Source organism: Antechinus flavipes, chromosome 3, assembly GCF_016432865.1.
Source record: "Antechinus flavipes isolate AdamAnt ecotype Samford, QLD, Australia chromosome 3, AdamAnt_v2, whole genome shotgun sequence".
Lineage (NCBI taxonomy): Eukaryota > Metazoa > Chordata > Mammalia > Dasyuromorphia > Dasyuridae > Antechinus > Antechinus flavipes.
In genome coordinates this window covers 424,248,087-424,271,233 of record NC_067400.1, presented here as the reverse complement: position 1 = coordinate 424,271,233, position 23,147 = coordinate 424,248,087, and the positions used below count along the sequence as shown (strand labels likewise).

The window sequence follows — 23,147 nt, the reverse complement described above, 5'->3', positions numbered from 1 at the left end:
TAAATGAAGATACTTCCTAGACCTGGAGAAGGACTCTCAATAATGACTCCTTCATTAAAAGGATCGCCCAACTAAAAGAGGAATGAAATTGACATGAGACCAGAATTTAGGGTCTGGAACATTAACCCAACCTGGATAAAGACTTCCTCCTAACTGGAAATACAAATAGCCTCTGAAACCGGAAGAAAAAATAAACTTGAAAGAAGAGATCACTATTGAATAGAATGAATTGGTACCACAGTCCTGATTTCCTTTCTGAGTGTCCAACAGGGAACACTTAAGTATTCTTGCAGCCCACACCCATAGTTCCTTTAATCTTACAAATGCATTTGAACAATTTTTCTCCCAGTATTAGAAAACTTTTTTTTTTCAATTCTTCTATACATGTATTTTTCTCAAAATTCTAGGGCATCCAAACTAAAGCACTATGATAGGAAAGGAGAAGAATGTGCTTTTGTGCGCTCTGCCTCAAGCATGTAATTGGAAAGAAGAAAACCATCAGAAAAGAGAAGAAAGATAAGGCATTCAGGCATTGGGATGTCATTTTTTTGAAAGTGATGACTTTCACTGGATAACTGAAGGATTGTTCTATTGTAGAAAGGGAAACAGAAGCTGTAAGGCTAGAATAGATAATCTACAGCATATTTGAGTTGGGTCCTCTGTAGTCAATTTTGGTACTTCTTTCTACTTCCCAGGATTTATGCTTTAAAGAAAGGTGAATCTCTATCAGTATTTGACCATAAGTAGAGATGCATATGCTAAAGAATAAATAATTTCTAAAGTATAGAATGAAGGAAGAGCCATAAGCCACGAATTGTGTTTCTATGTAGCTTCAGTTATATAGGAGATTTGTTTGAGGAAGGCCTCTTTTTCTTGGTTTGAACTGCTAGTATATAAAAAGCATTTTAACTAAGTTTATTTTTATAATATGAAATTTAAAACTCATAAAAATTTGGACTTATTGACTAGATTCAAAAATATGCATTTAGAAGGGATAAAATCAAAATACAGTCTTATACAGGAAAAAATTTAGTATTGAAAATAAAAATCTAATCATGAAAATCATTAATGAATTTTAAACTGGTTTTCCATAATCCTATCTTGTTCATATATGCTATTGTTGTTGTTGCTCAGTCATTTTAGTGGTGAACTTTTGTGAACCCATTTGGGGTTTTCTTGGCAAAGATACTGAAATAGTTTACTATTTCCTTCTTCAGATCATTTTATAGTCAAAAAAACTGAGACAAACAGGATTAACTGATTTGTGCAAGGTCACATAGCCTGTGTGGCCAGATTTGAACTCAGGAAGATGAGTCTTCCTAATTTCTGACCCAAGCCTATCCACTGCACCACCTAGTTGCTCCTAGATAGGGATTTTCACATTGTCTTCCCCATTAAAATGTCTGCTCTGGCAGAGACTTTTTGTAAAACTTTCTTTGTATCCTTGGTGTGTAGGACTAATAAGTACTTAATAAATACTTGTTGATATCAAATCATGGATTTATTATTCAAATGTTAGCTTTTCAAATATCTTTATCAATGATAAAAATTTTTCTGTTAAAAACTTTTTTTATTTATGTTTTTGTTGAACACCCAAGACATTATCAAATTAGTGATAAAAATATTCAACTATTCTTTTAATTTCAAATTTGTAAAATCTATAATTGCCTTTTGAATCCATTAATGATAAAGAATGTCCACTCTAATTAATGTAAAAGATTTAATAAATTTATAGAAGAGTGGAATAGTAAAGTAAATAGAAAGCTTATTGTATTACTTTTCTAAAGAATTACTTCCAAGCTAAATCCCTTTTGGGGTTAGCTGCCTCCAAAGCCTTATGATGTCTTTCTCCTTATTATAGCTAACTATTTTAAGGTATTCAATCCCTTTTAGGGTTAACCCATCAATCAATAATGTTATCCTCTTTCCTTGCTAAACCCTGTTGGGATTAGTCCACTAAACTCCTCTATAAATTTAGCCTGCCACTTCATAGTGTCTTCCCTTTCTCCTGGTTAATTGTAAGTTCCACTAGGGAACTTGTCTTCTCCATTGTTGATTGTTAAAATTCCTTTCCTTGCTAACTATATGCTTTACCCAATCTATTTCCTATTTACCAGTCTTGGTACCTATTTTTCCTCTTCATTTTATCCATAAATAAAAAATAATTCTTAAAAATAAATTCTCATAAATAAAAGAGCCTTTTAGCAAAGAGATACAGAGAGACAGAGAGAGAGAAGGGGAGACAATGAAAGTGGGAAAGAGAGAGAGAGAGAGAGAGTGTGTTACTTCCATTGGTTAGTAGATTGAATAGTGTTTTTTTCTATATATCAGGTGAACACATAAGTACATTTTATTGACCTGTCTGATATTGAAAGAGTCAAGTAAAAACAAACTATTTTGTGCCACCATTGTGAAACTTTCCCTCAATTCTATGTAACAACATGTTGAACAAAAATAAGTTGTTAGGCAGTTATTCTGTTTAATACTTAAGGGTGAATTAACCTCACCATTTTTGTATACCTGTTAACATTTGTGAGTTTTGACATTTCTATACACAAACATTAAATTACCTTGAACAGGGACCCTCTTTCTTTGTATCTAAGACCTCTGCACACTACCTAATGGGACATACAAATATTTAATAAATGCATGTTGATTGATTCATTCATTGAAGGAGAGACACTAAAGAGATTTTTTTTAATAAGATGAGTGCCAAGCACAGACCTTTTGGAAAGATCTGTATAGTGATGATATGGAGGAAGTAAAGTAGAAATAATTAGAGAAAGAAGAAAAAATTAAAGCAGTGATGCCTTGAAGTCGAGGACAGAGATTGCATCCTTTAGGAGGAGATAGTTGATAATATTAGAAACTATAGGGATGAGGATGAAGATCATGACTCAGGGAGTCATCGAATTTCCCATTTAGGTTAGGAAGGACATTTTCTCATTTATCACTGGTGAATTTAAAGACTACTTTGATGAAATAATAAGTATGGAAATTATATTGAAAGACATTTAGAGACAGTTGCTACTAAAACAGAAAACATTGGATATAGGCAATGTTTTCAACAAGCATAGCAGTTCAAATCAGAAAAAAGGTGGTTCATTAGTTAAATGAACTAAAAGGATCAAGGAAACTTTTTAAGAAAAAGATCTAAAAATGTTCATAGAAAAATCTGCAAAAGCAAACAGTTATGGAGAGATTGAAGATGCTTGAGAGATAGGTGCTGACTACTGCAAGAAAGACTTGGATGAAGCAAGAGAAATGCACAATTTAGCTATTTCAGCCCTACCTGGCTACCCTAAATGAAAACAGGTAAGAATAACAAAAAATCCAAACAGTTCCTAAATGCTGTTCAATTCTAGATATCCTGAAAGAACTATATCCAGATCATTGGGGTAATAAGATCAGAAACTAGGACTGGGCATTCAATGCTGCTACTCATTTGTTCACTCTTTTGTTCCAGGAAAGGAATTTACAGACCCCAGGTTAAAAATGTCAGTTACAGAGTGAATGGAGTACCCCCCAGAGATCTGTCCTTGGTCCTACCATTCAACATTTTAAAAATATATATCTGTATTCAAATAGAGGCACAGAGACAAGTTAGCAGAATTGCAGATAACAGAAGATTGGAATAAGAGCTAACTGGTAAATCCTGAAAATGAAAACAAAAAAATATTAAAATGAGGCAATCTAGGCACTCTAGGAACTTTGAATAGGGTGATACAATATCTATACAGATCTTTCCAAATGGTCTTCTTTTTTATCCCTTATTTTAATGAATAAATAAATTACCATGCTGTCATGGGCTGTGTTGGAAAGTGTAGTGTTCAGACTCAGGAAATTGAAATTTTGCTATCCTCTGGCCTGAGCAAATCTATCTGGAATACTGGGCTCAACTTGGGATCCACAAATTTAGAAAAGGTATTGGCATACATATTGAAGTATAGGTAGAAGAGGATAGAGAGAGGATTAGAGAAATTCATCCTGGAGAAGGGAAGACTGGTCAATGGAAATGATTACTGTATTCAAGTATTTAGAGGATTGGGTTATGAAAGAAGAATTCAACTTGTTCTGCTCAATCCCATAGGATAGAACTAGGAATTATGGATAGAAATTGAAGAGAGGCACATTTGTGTTTTATCTGAAGAAAAACTTTCAAACAATTGGAGCTGTCCAAAAGAAGGTTCTCTACCATTAGAACTTTTCAGGTAGATGAAAGATGGACATTTTTCAGTGCTGGCATTCTTGGTCAAATATAGGCTGGACTAGACGTCCTCTTGGGTCCCTTCCATCTCTGAGATCCTATGATTTTGGAAAGCCGTTACCCCAAGAGATGATTTTCTGTAACAAGCATCTTGATAAAATTAGACTAATAGAGGCTTTGCAAAGTTAATTCTCCCCAATTTTAGAATCTTTGTGTTTGGAATATACTACTCTAAAGATTTTACTTGTGCATATGCCATTCTTGATTGAAAGAACATGTCCTGGACTTCTAGGCTCCTGGGTTTCTGGCTAGGAAAGGGTTATTGAATAGATAATCTGATCTTCTTGAGGTATTTCACCCCAGGGGAAGGAATTGCCTGCTCTGGATGGTAGAAGTAGTCTGAGCCAAACGTTCTGAGTAAATTTTTTTCCTTAACATAAAACAAATCTAACAATTAGAGCTATCCAGTAACAGAACAGGCCTACTTTAGTGAGCTCCCTGTCATTAAAGGTATTTAGTCAATTCATTTATTCAAATAACTTGAAGCAGGGGCAGTTAGGTAGTGCAATGGATAGACCACCAGCTCTGAAGCCAGGAGGACCTGGGTTCAGATGTGACCTCAGACACTTAACTCTTCCTAGCTGTGTAACCCTGGGTAAGTCTCTTAACCCCAATTGCCTCAGGGGGGAAAAAATGTCAGAGCAAATAACTTGAAGCATCTGCTATGTACCAGGAGCTGTGGTAAGTACTGATGATAAAAAAAAAAAAAAAGAGGTAAAAGACAGCCCTTACCTTATGGAGCTTATATTCAAATAGGGGAGACAACATGCAAACAAACATATACAAAGTCAGCTGTATACAAGTTAAATAGGAAATATTTCATGGCATTGGAATTAAAAAGGACTGGGGAAGGCTTCCTGTAGAAGATGGGATTTTAAATAGATCTTGAAGGAAGTCAGGGAAGCCAATGAGGAGAGGCTTGAGACAGGCAAGCAAGAAAAAACATTGATACCGGTTTTTGAAAGAGGTAGGAGGGCATATCAAACAAACTCTATAGTACCTTTTAACTCCAAAATTTATTATTCTAAGTTACTTAGTGGATAGTAGGCAAACATTATAAAGTAAAGATAAACTTTTTTATAGGTCAGATAGAGTAAAAGCTATAATTGCAAATTTGAGGAATCATCAACATAAAGGTGAGAGTTCAGGCCATAGAAAAGAACCAATTTAAGAGGGGGAGAAAAGGTGTAGGAAGAAGAAAATATAGAGCAAAGCCTCACTGGGAATTCCCACAGTTAGAGACAGAAGTGGGGAAAAGGGTCAGAGCAAAAAGAATAAAGGAAGTCAGAGAAGTGGAAAGAAAATCAGGATTGAGAAATGCCATAGAATAAAAGGATGTAAAAATTTCAATAAGGAAAGAGGAGCTAAAATATTCAAATGCCAGAATGAGTGCTCACTTTGGCAGCATACATACTAAAATTGCAAAGATACAGAAAATATTAGCATAGAGAGGCAAGGATGATACACAAATTCATGAAGTGTTCCCTAGTTTTTCCCCAAACAAATTTTTTTAAAAGTCATAATAAAATCAAATTGAAACTTAAAAGGATAGCCCTTGGATTAGGTAAAAGAAATTATTGAGAATGTAGTTAAAAAAACATTGCCTTAGGAATGAATGAAGATTTTGGAAAGTTGGAGTAGTTTGCATAAAGCACTTGACTTGAGAAATTTATCAAGGAAAGGAAATTTTTAAATGGGACAATATTATAGTAGTAATGAGATGAAATAAAAAGTTTTCACCGTGAGGGAGAAATGTGTTTGAAATTATAGATGAGGACCAAACAAAAATGGAGAATGAGAAGATTAATGAGGATACATATAATACAAGAAACAAGATCCTCAAATTTGAGCAAGGAATGAATATGGAACTGGAATTATTTCTGAAAAGGAGAAAAGAACCAAAAAAGATAACAGAATCAATTTATAAGTAGAGTTACTGACATGAAGAGGCTTAAAGGTGAGGAAGTTTTTCATATCAGTAAAGTCTGGACTGTGACCATTTGTTAAGTTTGTACAAATAAACATGTTGAGAGATGGGGCTGAGGGGAAGTAAGAAAAATTTAGAATAATTGATCTGAAAAGGATATTTAATCAAAACAGACCACCCAATCAACCAATCCACACTTTTATTAAGTATTCACCAAGTACCAAGCAGAGCAGCTAGTTGGCTCAATGGATAGAGTCTGAGTGCTAGAATCAGAAAGACTCATCTTCCTGAATTCAAATCTGGATTTGGACCAGGACAATCACTTAATTCTGTGTGCCTCAATTTCTTTATTTGTAAAATAAATTGGAGAAGTAAATGGCAAACCACTCAAGGATTTCTGGCAAGAAAACCCCAAATAGGCTCATGAAGAGTTGGACATGACTGAACAACAAAGAAATGTACCAGATACTGTGCTAGGCTCTGGGGTTAAAAAAGCAAATATGAAACACTTCTGGGCTCAAAGAACTTAAATGAATTATTTCAGGGGGAACAGCATGCACATATTGGAATAAATACAAAATACGAAATACAAAGTAATTTTTCAGAGGATAGACAACTGAGTACACAAGAAAGCATTTCAGCTGAATTTTGAAGGAAACTAGAGATTCTTGTTCTGGAGAAGGAGGACTCTAAATGACTTACCTAGGGTCACAAAACTAGCAAGTAGAATGAAAGTAATTAAAAACAAAGGAATAAAGGAATTACTGAGAAGTAACTAATTTTAGTTTTTTTTTTAATCACTTCTGAATATTTTTCAACTTTCACCTTCTAATTCTGACTTGACTATCTACAAGGAAATGCTAAGGCAGGGTGCTGAAGTACCTGATATGAGGAATCCCTATTGATCCTGGATATTCCACTGGTGTATGAAACCAAGACACATTAATGAATAGTGACTACCACTATAGTGTTAGTATATTGTGATCCAAAAACCTAAGTGTTACAACTAAAGCAGCCTTGGCCTGAGGAAGTAGAAGAATGGATTACAGATCAACACCCCCTAAAAGTGAGAAACCAACTGGACTAGTACATCTTTGATGGATCAGGGGAAGAGAAGGTAACTCACTACTACCAGGCCTTCTTATACTCCTAGGTAAAGGATTTCCTAAACTTTCTGCCATGAAGTTTGGCTTATTTACTGAGTCTACTGGGCTTGTGTACCCATTCTCTCATTACTTCCTCCTCCTCATCCCTTTCAACAAGTACCTTCTGGGCAAACAGTTTTGAGTCTAAAACCCCCAAAATAGGTTTTTTGATATTTTTTTTTCAAGAAGACAGTATTTTATTCCATTCACAAGCTCTTTTCCTTCCTTTCTCTCAGCCAACCTTACAGAATTGAGACCACTGGTACAGTAAAAGAGACAATTTTAAGGGCCATAATCAATTTTAAAATGAATTGGCTAATATCTTCTTTCCCTGGTATGCCATTCTGGCATCCTTGTGCCTCTGGTAGTACCCATCATTCATGTTTTAGGGTGGTTATTTTGGCAAGATGAAAACACTGATCAAAATGATGCTCAGAAGCAATAAAAAGACTTAGACGAGAAATATATTGCACATTGTACCCTGTTTCAGTCCAGAAACTGAGTGGCTACAGAAGGCAAAGGCAACTTTGGGGCCATAGAAAGAGAAAATGACTCAGAGTGCATTTTTGGAAAAACATTCCTTCCCATTCCTGTTCCCTTTCTGTTTACCTTAGGGATAAAGAAAAGCATTATATGAACTAAAAATGTTTCTTCTGTCAAAGGCTTCTATGGCTTCCTTCAAGATTATGCTCAAATTCTACCTTCTAGAAGAGGCTTTCCTAGTGACTCCCTCCTTTTCCCTTTCCTCAGAAATTACCATTTACTTATACTGCGTATGTCACAAATTTCCAGTGAACATAATTGTTTGCATATTGCCTCTTCTATTAGAAAATTAACTCCCTGATGGCAGCCACAATGTATTTGCTTTTCTTTGTATCTTTAGAACTTACTTCAGTGACTGGCACATAATAAGTGTTTAATAAATATTTAATGATTAATTGATTAGTAATTGACCAGAGCCTTTCAAAACAACATTTCCACTAATACTATGAAGAACTAATTAAGACAACTCTGAGATACCACTACACACCTGTCAGATTGGCTAAGATGACAGGAAAAAATAATGATGAATGTTGGAGGGGATGCGGGAAAACTGGGACACTGACACATTGTTGGTGAAGTTGTGAGCAAATCCAACCATTCTGGAGAGCAATCTGGAATTATGCCCAAAAAGTTATCAAACTGTGCATATCCTTTGATCCAGCAGTGCTACTACTGGGCTTATACCCCAAAGAGATACTAAAGAAGGGAAAGGGACCTGTATGTGCCAAAATGTTTGTAGCAGCCCTGTTTGTAGTGGCTAAAAGCTGGAAAATGAATGGATGCCCATCAATTGGAGAATGGTTGGGTAAATTGTGGTATATGAATGTTATGGAATATTATTGTTCTGTAAGATACAGTAGGAGGAATACAGAGAGGACTGGTGAGACTTACATGAACTGATGCTAAGTGAAATGAGCAGAACCAGGAGATCATTATATACCTCAACAACGATACTGTATGAGGATGTACTCTGATAGAAGTGGATTTCTTCAACAAAGAGACCTAACTCAGTTTCAACTGATCAGTGATGGACAGAAGCAGCTACACCCAAAGAAAGAACACTGGGAAATGAATGTAAACTGTTTTCATTTTTGTTTTTCTTCCTGGGTTATTTTTACCTTCTGAATCCAATTCTTCCTGTACAACAAGAGAACTGCTCGGTTCTGCACACATATATTGTATCTAGGATATACTGTAACATATTTAACATTTATATTCTAATTGCCATCTGGGGGAGGGGGTGAAGGGAGGGAGGGGAAAAGTCGGAACAGAAGTGAGTGAAAGGGATAATGTAAAAAATTATCCAGGCACGAGTTCTGTCAATAAAAAGTTATTATTAAAAAAATAAAATAAAAGGCAAACTTGTTAACCTAGCATGTATAGCCTTTTACAATCTAAAAAAAATATATATATACCATGCAGAACTATAGAATATGTAGTTCTTTACTATGGTTACAATAAATATTCGCAGATGAAAACAAATATATCTTTGAATGTCAATTTTCTTATCTATAAAATGAAGCTAATAATATTTGCATCACCTCACTCATAACACTACAAAAAAGAGCTGCTACCAACATTTTTGCACATATGGATTCTTTCCCCTTTTTATTATTTCTTTGGTAAGGACACTGCTGAATTACAGGGTATATATAGTCTTATAGCCCTTTGAGCATAGTTCCAAATTGCTCTCCAGAATGACTGGATCAGTTCACAGCTCCACTGAAAATGCATTAGTATCACAGCTTGCCCACATCCATTCCTTCCAATGTTTATCAGTATCTTTTCCTGTTATCTTAGCCAATTTGAGAGACGTGAAGTGGTACATCAGAGTTGTCTTACTTTGCACTTTTCTAATCATAAATGATGTAGAGCATTTTTTCATATGACTAGAAATGGCTTTAACTTATTCATCTGAAACTTATCTGTTTATATCCTTTGACTATTTAGGGAATTTAATTTCAAATGAAGGTAAATAACATGAATATATAGAAATATGTATTTGTCAATATGGATCCTCAATATCTCCAAGCATTTTGCTAGAGCAAGAAAAAATAAAGGATTAGAAAAATAGTTTTTAGTAAAGTAAGAATGGTGAATGGAGATATAGTCTGTCTAACAAGATGGTATATATATATACATACATACACATACACACACACACTATATATATATATATATATATATATATATATATATATATATATATACACACATATATATATGTATATGGTTTTGCAAATGTTAAAGTGCTTGATAAAGGTTAGCTATTAGCACCTTGGAGCACTCATCTCACACATGCTGCTTCTTGTCTCTTGTTAGCCTTAGCCTTTTGGTATAGCCAGACAGCTCCTATTGGGTATATGGCCTTAACCATTGTTTTAGTACACTATTTCTTTTAGTTCCAGATGTTTCAATTAGGAAGGTTTATTAGCTTTAATACTTTTAACTGGCAAGGATCTCCCTGTGAAGTTCTTTTAAGAAGGTGGCGTGCTTGGAGCTCTTGTGAGATGGAAAACTGTCAAGGTTGATCCCTACTGTCCTTAGAGCTAAAACTACCCTTATTCATCTGGTACCTGAATTAGAAGAGCATACTTTTCAGTTTTAACAAGTCTCTGTTAATATTCAGGAGTTTCTCCTGATGATATTATAGCAACTAGCATTTAGGTAGCTCTTTAAAGGTATATGTCTTATTTGGTCCTCCCAAGCAGTCAGGAAAGCAGGTGTTATTATTATCTTCACATTTTAGATGAGAAAACTGAGGCAGAAAGAGATAAAATGACTTGCTCAGGATCACACAGCTAAAAAGTATTTGAGTCAGGATTTTCATTCAAATCTTCATAATTTGATGTCCTCAATGTCATCCACTGTGCCCCTCAGATACCTAATAAGTATTTTTAAAAAACTAGCATATGGATTGAACTGTGTCCTCCCATATTAATAAACCAGTCCCGTAGAGAGAGAATCAACTAATCAATCAACTAAGTTTTGTAAACATATTACCTCTACTTGGCAGGTAGGATTTAAAGTTTATGCATCATTTTCCAGAAGAGGATTTTTAACACTCGAGTATTTAGTATTCTCTCTTCTTATGATGGCTCCAAAATCATAATAAGGATGCAAAAACTGGAATTTATTACAGGAAGTGGTCTCTAGATGCTGCTTTGCCCTCCCATTACTGTCTGTGCTGCTGTGCACTTTATGGTAGTAGGAATGCTGATGAATCCTCTAACAGGAACCTGACCTGTATTTTAAGAGGCATACCTTTAAGAAGCAGGCAAGTGGAACATGGAAGAACTTAGGTACATTTATAGAAAAGGTCAAGTGACATTCTATAGACCTTGGCAAACTTATTCCTTCCCAAGATGGCAAAGGAAAATAATGTGGAGATTCTCTGATCAAGACATTCCATTTTCAGCTTTCAGCTGCCAATACTTCTGTATAATTGCCAAATGCTCATTACTTCCATGTTGTAGAAATCTTGGCACAGACACTTTATCTAGCCCAACAGAGACTGTGTCCACTTCATATTAATGACTGATAAAACAATCTTTCCAAATATGAACTGTGAGGATCTGTTCTTTTAGTACATACTCAGTGGTTCCCCATGTAGTATTAGATGCTTTAACTGAGGGAGCCAGGATAACAGCACTTCTTGTATTGTTGCCTCATATCTCTAGACCTGATCAATGTCACTGTTATTTTAGACACAGTCTATTCTGTTGTTTCTGTAATGATGTCAAATTCTTATTTAGCCAAAATGAAGAAAAACAGTTATGCTTATGCTCTTTGTTTTTATCATGAGAGGGATCTTTATTTTTCAATGTAACATATTCATTCACCATCAGAACCACAGGAAAAATAATAGACTAAGACTAATAAAACTTATGATCCACTTCTCCCAAATTCTTAAGCCAATATGTTGTGCATATGCACATATACATAGGTTGACCTTATATATGTGTGTATGTGTGCGTGTGTGTATATAGATATAGATACTGAGCATCTACTATAAAGAGGAAAGAAATGGGCTTAGTATTTGTTTAACAAAAATAAAAATGAAGTAATTACTATCCCTAAGAAGTTTATATTTTAATAGAAAAAAGATGGAAATATACTTAAATGTGTAAGATATACAGAGTAATTTCAAAAAGAAAGAGGTACCAGCAATTGGAAAGGTTTTGTGTATCAGATGCCTGCACCTAGGCTGGGCTTCAAAGAGTGATAGAGATGGAGGAAAAACCAAATGTATTCAAAGCTTAACAAAGTGGTTAGAGGTTTCATTCAAATCTGAAAAGAAAAAAAAAACCATTGTCTTATTCCTCAAATGCAGCATGAGAAAGATTAGTGGAATTTAATAACTAAAATCAAAGATACACATAGCTTTTCGTATCTCATCAAGCCCCATAGTTACTTCTAAAGTAACCAGTAATAGGTGTTGACCTAGTTCCTTTCACCTCATGATTTAGTGGGGTAGGGAGGGAAGAGAAAAAGAAGAGAATAGGTTCCTTTTGGAAGGAGCATTAACTATCTCAGACCTCTTGGGGATCATTCTGTATTAAAATTTCAGCATCTTGCAGAAAAAAAAAAAAATCTGCTCAGGTGTCTATGTAGTTTCTGAGCTATTGCCACTAAGGTAGAAATTTCCTGTGCACATCTGAGTCAGATTCTCAAAAATGTCAGGACATGTCTCTCTCATTAGGATGTATTGAATGTAAGATTGGAAATGTCATCTGTGTTCTACAAATAGTCAATCTAGTGCTTCTAGGTCCTGACCTAATATGTATGCCTGGCACATATTAGAAACTTAATAAAAGTTTATTGACTTACTGACTACATTATGTTGCCATATTGATAAAGTAAGCTAACTTTTATTTGTTTGCATATATATACTTTCATTTTTATATTTTATATAATTTATTTGTTTGCATATATATATTATTTAATATAATTATAAGTGCTGACATAGAATATAATAGATGCTTCCTTTGCCTGGGGGAGAAAATGTCATTTTTGCAAATGCCTAACTAATATAAAGTAGTATATAAGAAAAAATTAGCTTATTTGTTGACCCATTTTATGGATGGAGAAAATGATACTATTCAGTGAAGAACAAAACCTGAAGTGCATATCTCCTCCTTCAATACTGTAGGCACAATTCAAAACAAACACTTTCTGGGAAATATTCAGCTTAATTTTCATTTTCCATCTTACTAGCATTCAGCCTTGAGAAACATAAGACTCTCTGTTGACTATAGGACAAACTAAAAGTTCCTAGCTTGACACTAAAAATCCTTTATAATCTAGTTGCATTCTAACTGTCCAAATTTATTACCTAATCATTCCTCAATCCACCCTTTCCAGTTGAACTTGCCTATTTATTCTCTTCCCTTTGGTATTTCCCTTCACCAAATCTTTGCATAGATCCCCAGATTATATTTATGGAGTGTATTCCATCCCCACATTCAGTTCTAATAAATATCCTAACTTTCTTCAGCTCTGCTAATAAAATGCTTTCCTGATTTCTTTTGTCATTGGTGAACTATCAAATATGTCATGTAAATCTATTGGTTTCTTCAGTTCTTGTTGTTGTTGCTCAGTCATTTCAATGTGTCTAACTCTTTATTCCCCCACTTTTGGATTTTCTTGGCAAGAATATTTTCCATTTTCTTTCCAAATTCATTTTACAAATGAGGAAAACTGGGGCAAACAGGATTAAGTGACTTGCCTAGGGTCACACAGCTCTTAAAGATCTAAGATTAGCTTTGAACTCATAAAGATGAAGTTTCCTGATTCCAATCCCAATACTTTATTCACCATCCTACCTAGTTGTCCCTGTCTAATTAATCATATATTTACTAAATACTTATGATTGAATTGCCAGGCAGTGTGTTAGGTAGTAGAGGTACAAAGAGAAAATGAAAATAGCTCTTTCTCTCAAGAAAAGAGCCTATTTGAATGTATAGCATATACATGTATAGGAACTTAAACAAGGTACCTTTTAAATATCTGTAAGGTAACTGTAGGGGATTAAAAAAAGCTTTTAATTAAAGGTAGTAATTGAGTGAGGTCTTGAAATAAGCTGGAATTTCTGAGAAGGAGAGATGAGCAAAAACAGTCTAATCATAAGACCTAGCTAGTGCAAAGGAACAGGAATGTTCAGAGATGCAGCATCATATATGAGGAATAATAAGAAGGCCAGTAAAACTAGACCATAGAGTCTGTAGAGGAGAATAATGTGTGAAAATCCCAGAAGGATAAAAAGAGACCAAGTTGTGAGGAGCTATAAATACCAAAGAGAGGAGTTTGCATTTGATCCTAAAGGAAATTGTATTTGAAACTTGAGCTTATTGGGTAGTGAGGTAACATAGTAAGATCTTTGCTTTAGGAAAAACTTCTTTGACACTGTGCAGAGAATTGACTGAAACATGTAGAAACCTGAGGCAAGAAGATCAATTATGAAACTGTTGCAATAGTCTGGCCAAAGAGATGGGCCAACTCTTTCTCAGAGACTGGAATAAAGGAGGATTTATTTAGTGGGAAGGCCACAAGGATGGGCAATGAAGAGAAGGGTAGATAAGGGATCTCATGATGAATAGTTGTGAAGACCACATCAGCACCCTGGATACTTTAGAATCAGCCGAAATCAGGATAAGCAATCTTTATTCTTCTTTGAACCCAGAGGAGAGAGCATGGACACAGGAATCTCCTCTTTCTTCTCCTGCCTGGAGCCACCTCACTCATCCTACTCCACCCTCCAAATCCTTAACCTAATCTCTCTATACACCAACAGATCAAGCCTGCACAGAGTAGTGGGCAGGGCCATTCTTTCTCCAACCATATGCTAATAGAGTATTGTCCAATTGGTAATTAGCCTTAAGTGCTGGGACCTCAGTGCATCAACTCAGTTTTAGCCTATTATAAATGGTGTCTATCTTTTAATGAAGTGGGAAATGTGGTCTTGAGTTGTGTCGAGAGTATGAGGGACTTAAGTGTGCTTAAGGAAAAAGGAGAAAGTTTGGAATAACTGCTACCTATATGGCCTAGAGAAACAAGTAAGGTGTGGGGAAAAGATTAACATGGACAGCTACATGGCACAATGGATAGAGCACTAAAGATGAAGTCAAGAAGCACTAGATATGAATTCAAATTCAGCCTCAGACAATTGCTAGCTCTACCACCCTGGGCAAGTCACTTTACTCTGGTTGTCTCAGTTTAATCATTTGTAAAATGAAGTAAGAATGGGGTCACAAAGAGTCAAATATGACTAAAAAATGACTAAACAAGAAAAAAGTAGAAGAGGTTGCCCTATAATGATGATCAAGGGAGAGTTTGGAATAGAATTTACAGGAGAATTCCAAATCTTCAATGGGATCAATAAGATTGGAGTGGCATAATAAGATAATATACACCCAATACTGAAACAAAATGCCAAAGATGTAGTGTTGTCTAGGAGCAGTTAGGTCTCAGTGAGTTCCAGAAGATGGAAACAACAAAAAACAAAAAAAACTAAAATGGAAGGATTTTTTTTTTAATTTACAGAGTGGGACATTATGTAGAGTAGGGTTATAGTAGATGGGAATGAAAGAGCAGACATCAGCAGTTGGTGAATGGTATTTATTCTTCAAAGTCAGAGGCTAAATATCAGTATAATTCGGAATCAATGGAGTAAGAGGTAATTGGAAGATCCTAACCATTTGGAAACTAATTCAGGCAGAGCATAAATGGATGGGAGACATCCCAGTGATAAAAGCAAGATTCAAGATTCCCCCAAGATTTAGACAAATTAGCAGAAAGTGTTGCCATGTCCCCAGTTAATCCTCAGAAGAATATATACTCCTTGAGAGCAAGGATTTTTTTTTTTCATTTCTGACTTTGTAGCTGCCAGAGCTCAGCACAATGTCTTAGATCTAATGTATACATTATAAATCTTATTGTATTGGACTGGAGAACAAAACCCACCTTCTATTAATTATCAAAAGAGTGGGAAGATAGAATTTCCCATTGGGATAAATCTACAAAGGCCTTTCCTCTGAAGCCTTATGAAAGCCTGCTTGCTCAGCTGTGGATCACAGGAAGAGGATGTTCAATTAAATCTAACAGTCACTGAAGATGCAAAAGGCATAGCCCAGCATGCATTGAGCTTGCAGTCTAGCTTGATAAACAAAGCCAGTATATATCAAGTATATCATAAAACAAGACAGGATATAAATTCCAAAAATCTGTGACATAGATAATTGCTATAGATAACAGTGCCTGATACATAGTAAATACTTAATAAATGTTCTTTCTTTTTTCTTTTCTTCCTCTCTTTATAATCCATTTATTATACACACACATATATATATATATATCTACTTATCTATCTACCCATCGCTCCATTCATTTAGTTATCCATCAATAAACCAATAAATGTATTCATCTATCCATCTATCTATCCATCTATCTATCTATCATCCATAAGATGAGATTAACTATTGTTACTACCAAAATTCACTATCCCAAGAAAATATATTGTACATTAGTACATACATGTAGGCTATTTTATAAAAGTAAAAGACTAATATAGATGTAATTGTGACCTGAAAATTGTTTCAAGGGCCACATTTGAACCATGTAATAATTTTATGCAGCCCCAAGACTTTTTTCAAGACAAAAAAAAATCTCAATGCTATTTGAAGCATTACTTATTTGATTAAACTGGAACATTGGCTAATAAAGTCAATCTTTCTGGTTGCATACAGAAACATTGGTCCTACTCTACATGTGAAATTAGGGAGGACCTTTCACAATTTGGAATTATCCATTGTTTCAACCTCTATTTAAAAATTATTGGAGGCATATAACTTAGTCAAAGAATGTCAAAATATTCTTCTTTCATAAATGATACATCTAATATATTGCTTCAGGAGTTGAACAAAGGTTTATGGGAAATTTTGGCAAGCAATGTGAAAGCTCGAAAGAAAACTGAATTAAAATAGAAACACATCTTTAAGAACATTTTTGTTACTTTTTCCCTTATATCTTTTAAGAGAACATTTTTTTAATTATTAAGAAAATAGTTGAGGTATTTCTAAATTGCTTCCCAGGCTTTACTTTGCACCACCTCAACTCCCACAATGATTTCTAAAAATTATTCAAAGGATAGATTTTCTTAATTAAAACTATATGTGGTTTTGAAACACTATCAATAAAAAAACAACCATGGGATTTACTGTAAGAAAGGCATTTTAAAATGTTACAGAATGCAGAACATTTTTAAGAATTTGGCTCTGGAATAAAGGCTCGGATTTTGCAGAAGGGATATCCTTTCTCAACCTAGTAAGGAATTTTTGTAAGACACTTGCTCTAACTCTGGTTTTCCTCTGCTTCAGATCCCTGGATCTTCTGAAGCCTGGAGATGGAAATGAGGGAACAGGAGAGGGATGGAGGAATGGACTTTCTTTTTAAATATCAGATTACATAAAGAAATGTGTGTCTGGATAGTGAAATTTGTCTCAACCTGAACAAACCTTCAGTTTTCAGAGGGTTCTGAACATGTTAAAGAATGAAACCTCAGAAATAATTAAACTGTTGTCAAACAGCTCCCCAAAAATGAATATGTTGATACAGAAGTCCTCCTTGCAAAAGTTATATGCAATGAATTTTAGAGGGTTTTTTTCCTCATGTTTTGTTTTGGTTTTTTGTCTGACAAACAAAATTCTTCAGCTGCTATGCTTAGATAACATCTTAACTTGCTCCATTTCTCTATAATGTTGAGGCTTTCTACCATATTCAAATATTTTGCTGCTTTTTTGTAAGCCTAGTTATGACTAGGGGAATCTAGATTCCCTAAAAATCTGAAGTGTATGGTACATTTTTAAGAAAAGCAAAAGCAAATTATACTAGTGAATTTTAATTTATTTCCTGAATCAACTGTATTTTTAGGTGTAATATATAACATATAATCATTTCATGAATCTGAAATCACATAATTTTAAACTTGTAATGGACACAGTCCAAATTATATGTGAAAATAATCCCCACTATGACATATGGGACAAATGCTCATCCAAGACTTTTCTTGAAGATTGCCAAAGAGAGGGGAACTAAATTTATTTGGATGCTGCCATTCCATTTTTCACTAACTCTAAATATTAGGATGCTTGACCTGATAGACAGACTAAATTGTCCCTTAGTCAACTTCCATTTTTTTCTAGTTTTTCCTCTGGGACCAAGCAAATCAAGTCTTCATCTACTTGACAATCCTACAAATGTTGTTGTTATTAAATTATTTCAGTCATATTCAACTCTTCGCGACCCCCATTTGGATTTTCTTGGCAAAGATGCTGGAGTGGTTTGCCAGTTCCTTTTCCAGCTCATTTTATAGATTAGAAAACTGAGGAAAATAAGACTAAGTGACTTATCCAGAGTTGCTCACCTTGTAAATATCTAAGGCTCAATTTGAACTTTGGTCCTCCTCACTCCAGGCCCCATGGCCTCTATCCACTATACCACCTAGATCCCCAACCCTTCAAATAGTTGAAGGCAGCTACCATATTTCCATTTCACATCCTGTCTTGTCTCCAGGCTTCTTTTCTCCATCCTCAGTTCCTTCCTCTGATCGGGATGATAACATGGACTTAATGCCCTTCACTTTTATGATTGCCTTCCTTTGGAACTCTTCACCTTTTTTAAAAAAATTAATTTATTTATTTTGATAGATGTTACTTTATGAATTATGTTGGGAGAGAAAAATCTGAACAAAAAGGAAAAACCATGGAAGAGAAAAAAAAACAGAAAAAAAAGAAGTGAACATGGAATGTGTTGATTTACATTCAATGTTCATAATTCTTTTTCTGGTTGCAGATAGGCATTTTCTGTCCAAAGTTTATTGGGATTGCTTTGGATCACTAAAACATTGTGAAGAACCAAGTCTTTCATAGTTGATCATTGCACATTCTTGCTATTATTGTGTACAATGTATTCCTAATTCTGTTTGTTTTGCTCAGTGTCTGGTCATGTAAATTTTTCCAAGCCTTTCTGAAATCGCCTTGTTCATCACTTTTTATACAATAATATTCCATTATTTTCATCTATCACAGATCATTTAGCCATTCCTCAATTGATGGGCCTCTCTTCATTTTCCAATTCTTTGCTACCACAAAAAGAGCTGCTACACACATTTGTACACATATGGGTCCAGATTGCTCTCCAGAATGGTTGGCTCAGTTCTAAACTCCACCAATAATGCATTAATGTTCCAGTTTTCCCCCATCCCCTCCACCACTTATCATTATCTTTTCTTATAATCTTAGCCAATCTGAGAGGTGTGAGGTAGAACTTCAGAATTGTTTTAACTTACATTTCTCTAATCAATAGATTTTGAGCATTTTTATATGACTATAGATGATTTTAATTTTGTCATCTGAAAATTATCTTTTCATATGCTTTGACCATTTATCAATTAGGAAATGACTTGTGTTCTTGTAAAATTGACACATTTCTTTATATATTTTAGAAATGAGACCTTTATCAGAAACCCTGGCTATAGAGATTTTTTCTCAGATTTATACTTCACTTTTAATCTTGTTTCTGTTAGTTTTGTTTGTACAAAAATTTTTAATTTAATGTAATGAAAGTTGTCCATTTTGTCTTTCATAATATTCTCTAGTTCTTCTTTGGTCACAAATTCCTCCCTTCTCCAAAGATAGGTAAATTATCCCTTGCTTTTCTAATTTGCTTATGGTATGACTCATTATGCCCAAATCATGTACTCATTTTGACCTTATTTTTGAATGGGATGTGAGAGGTAGGTCTATGCCAAGTTTATGATACATTATGTTCCAGTTTTCCCAGCAATTTTTGTCAAATAATGAGTTCTGATTCCAGAAGCTGAAGTTTTAGGGTTTATTATTGCTATAGGCCTTGATTGTTGTGTCATGTATATCTAATCTATTCAACTGATCCACCACTCTTATTTCTTAACCAAAACCAAATAGCTTTGATGACTGCTGCTCTCTATAGAGCTTTAGGTTTGGTACTGATAATCCACCATCATCTGTATGGCAGAATTCACTTGTGAATCCATCTAGCCCTGGAGATTTTTTCTTAGGGAATTCATTAATGTTTTTGTTCAATTTCTTTTTCTAAAATGGCACTAAGTAATTTATTTTCTCTATTGTTAATTTGAACAATTTATATTTTTGCTAATATTCATCCATTTCAGTTAGATTGTCAGATTTGCTACCATACAATTGGACAAAATAGCTCCTAATTATTGCCTTAATTTCTTTTTATTGATGGTAAGTTCACTCTGTTCGTTTTTGAGTTTGTTTTTTTCTTTCCTTTTTCTAATCAAATTAACCAAAGCTTTATCTATTTTGTTGGTGGGGGGGAGAGGGGGGAGGTTCATAAAACTAATCCTTACTTTAATTAATTATTTCAATTGTTTTCTTAGTTTCTATTTTATTAATATCTTCTTTGACTTTCAGAATTTCTAATTTGGTATTTAATTGGGGGGTTTACTTTGTTCTTTTTCTAGCTTTTTTAGTTTTATGCCTAATTCATTGATCTCTTTCTCTATTTTATTCCTGTAGCTATTTAGAGATATAAAATGTCACTTAAGAACTGTTTTGATTGCATTCCATACATTTTTAACAATGTTGTTTTATAGTTGTCATCCTCTTGGTTGAAATTATGGATTGTTTCTGTGCTTTGTTGTTTGACCCACTCATTTTTTTTAGAATTAGATTATTTAATTTCCAAATGCTTTTTAGTTTATCTCTCCTTGGCTCTTTATTAAATATAATTATACACTGTCTTCCCTTCTGCATTTGATTGTTTTGTGCTCAAATACATAGTCAATTTTTGTGTAGGTGCCATGTAGTGCTGTGAAAAAAGGTATATTCATTTCTGCTTCTATTCAATTTTCTCCAGAGGTCTATCATATCTAGATTTTCTAGGATTCTATTCACCTTTCTAGTTTCTTTCTTGTTTATTTTGTGGGTAGATTTGTCTGATTCTGAGAGAGGAAGTTTGCAGTCTCCTATTAATATAATTTTGCTGGCTATTTTGTATTGTAACTGGCTTAATATATTCTCTATGAATTTGTTTGCTCTATCACTTGGTAAATACACATTTAATATCTTTACTACTTCATTTTTTATGGTACCTTTTATCAAGATATACTTTCTTTCCTTATCTCTTTTAATTAGATCTATTGTTACTTTTGCTTTATCTGAGATCAGAATTACTACCCTTGATTTTTTTTCTTCAGTTTAAGCATAATAAATTATGTTACAGCTTTTTAGCTTTACTCTCTATATGTCTCTCTGTATCAAATGTGTTTCTTGTAAACAACATATTGTAAAATTCTGTTTTGTAATCCACTCTATTTTCATTTTATGGGAGTGTATCTCATTCACCACTCACAGTTATGATTAGAGCTCTGTATTTCCCTCCAATCTATTTTTGCCCCTCTGTATATATTTTGTTCTCTCTTTCCACCCTGTTCTTAGGAGTTTTTTTAAATCACCCTACCCACTACCTTATCTCCTATCACCATCATCCCATTTTCTTACCTTTTTTCCCTAGTTTTTCTGTCCTCCCTTATATCTAGTGCCTCCCTTTTCTTTCTTCTTTCTCTTCCTACTTCTTTATAGGGTTAGATAAATTTATATACCCAACTGAATGATTAAGTTATTCCCTCTTAGAAACAATAATGAGATCAAGATTCAAATAATGCTCATTCCCCTCCCTTCTTTCTGCAGTTGTAATAGATCCTTTATGCCTCTCCATGTGATCTAAATTGTCCTGTTATACCTCTATTTTCCTCTTCCAGTAAAGACCTTTTTTCATTCCTTAATGTCTTCTTCTTTGATATCATCATATCAAAGTTCATTCAAAACCACACCCTCCATCCATATGATGCCTCCTTCTGTCTTCCCCAGGAACAGATACAGTTCTCAAAAGTTATAGAAATTCTTTACCTTTCCAATGTCCTTCCTAAAATAGAGTACCCAGAATTGAACATAATATTTCAGCTGTGGTCTGACCAAGACACAGTACAGCAGGATCATCACCTTTTAATTTGTGGAAACTATCCTTTCTTGAATGTACCTCAAGATCATATTCAGCCCTGTTGATTGCTTGGTCACACCATAGAATCATGTTGATTTTGTAGACTACTAAAACCGTATGTATTTTTTTCATAAGAATTATTTATTTTGATTTTTGTTTGTTTGTTTTTTTGTATAATGCCCCTCTTAGTTTGTACTTATGGAGTTGGTTTTTTGAGCCTATATGTAAGACTTTACATTGATCCCTATTAAACATAATCTAACTAGATTCAGCTTGTCAAAATCTTTTTGAATCCTCATTGACATCCAGTTTGTTAACTATCCTAATATGAAATCCATTACCATCCCTATACATAATCAATTTTGTCTTCTTATTCAATAAAGTGATCCCAGCACTATAGAGCTATTAAATAGTTTATGTATTTATATATTTTAATCCATTTTTTTTAAAAAGAGATATCTCTCTCCATTTATTCTGACTTCATTCATTATAGATTTTTTTAGTCTTATTCCAAGTCTCCAAGAAACATATATTCTTTTTCCCAAGATATATTCCTGACTTTTGGAAAGATGAGAAATAATTATCTCTCCAAGAACTTTCTTTGCTTTTTTTCTAGTTTAGTGAGGGCCAATAGGAGTAGAGGGATAGGTGTGGGGAAAACAGAGAACCTAGAGGGAGTTGTGTGTGTCATTTTATGGGATACTTCTTTCAGTTTGGGACTCTGGTTTCCTCTCCATGATAGCATTTTCTCCCGATCATGAGAAATAGGTAGAGATTTCCTTTTCCATTCATCCCTGGCAGGTAACTGACTTTATTTAATTACACCTTTAATTGATAGAATGTATTGCTAAGTATTAGGCTTTCTAATTACTAATGTAAACATACAAGTCTTTCTTACTTAACAAACCTTAACAATTTCTAAATCACTCACATCGTGATTGCCCTGCTCTTTGGGTGAAACCTTACAGCCTGACATTTCTAAATGCTAATTGTTTTCTTTTTGTCACTAGTAATTCACTCCAAGCACACGTTTTTGATGGAGGATTAGTTCTACATAAATATTTTGTGAATGAAATATCAGTAGAAAGTAAAACTTCTGCTTAAGATGCAGAGAGCAGCTTTGCAGCTATATTTCAGTGACTTAAGTTTGGCCTTATTTCTCTTGGGCCACAACAGGACCTGAATTCCTGTAATATACAATTCA

At 34.3% G+C, this 23,147-nt stretch overlaps 1 protein-coding gene and 1 non-coding gene across 2 annotated transcripts in view; both read left to right on the top strand.

Annotated features, from left to right (window-relative positions):
• B3GALT1 (beta-1,3-galactosyltransferase 1) overlaps positions 1-23,147 on the top strand; it is a 595,978-nt gene that overhangs the window by 364,442 nt on the left and 208,389 nt on the right. The gene's annotated exons all lie outside the window — the stretch shown is intronic.
• On the top strand, positions 5,657-5,760 carry LOC127558457 (U6 spliceosomal RNA). The gene has a single exon (XR_007952844.1). It is a non-coding gene; the product is annotated as a U6 spliceosomal RNA (small nuclear RNA).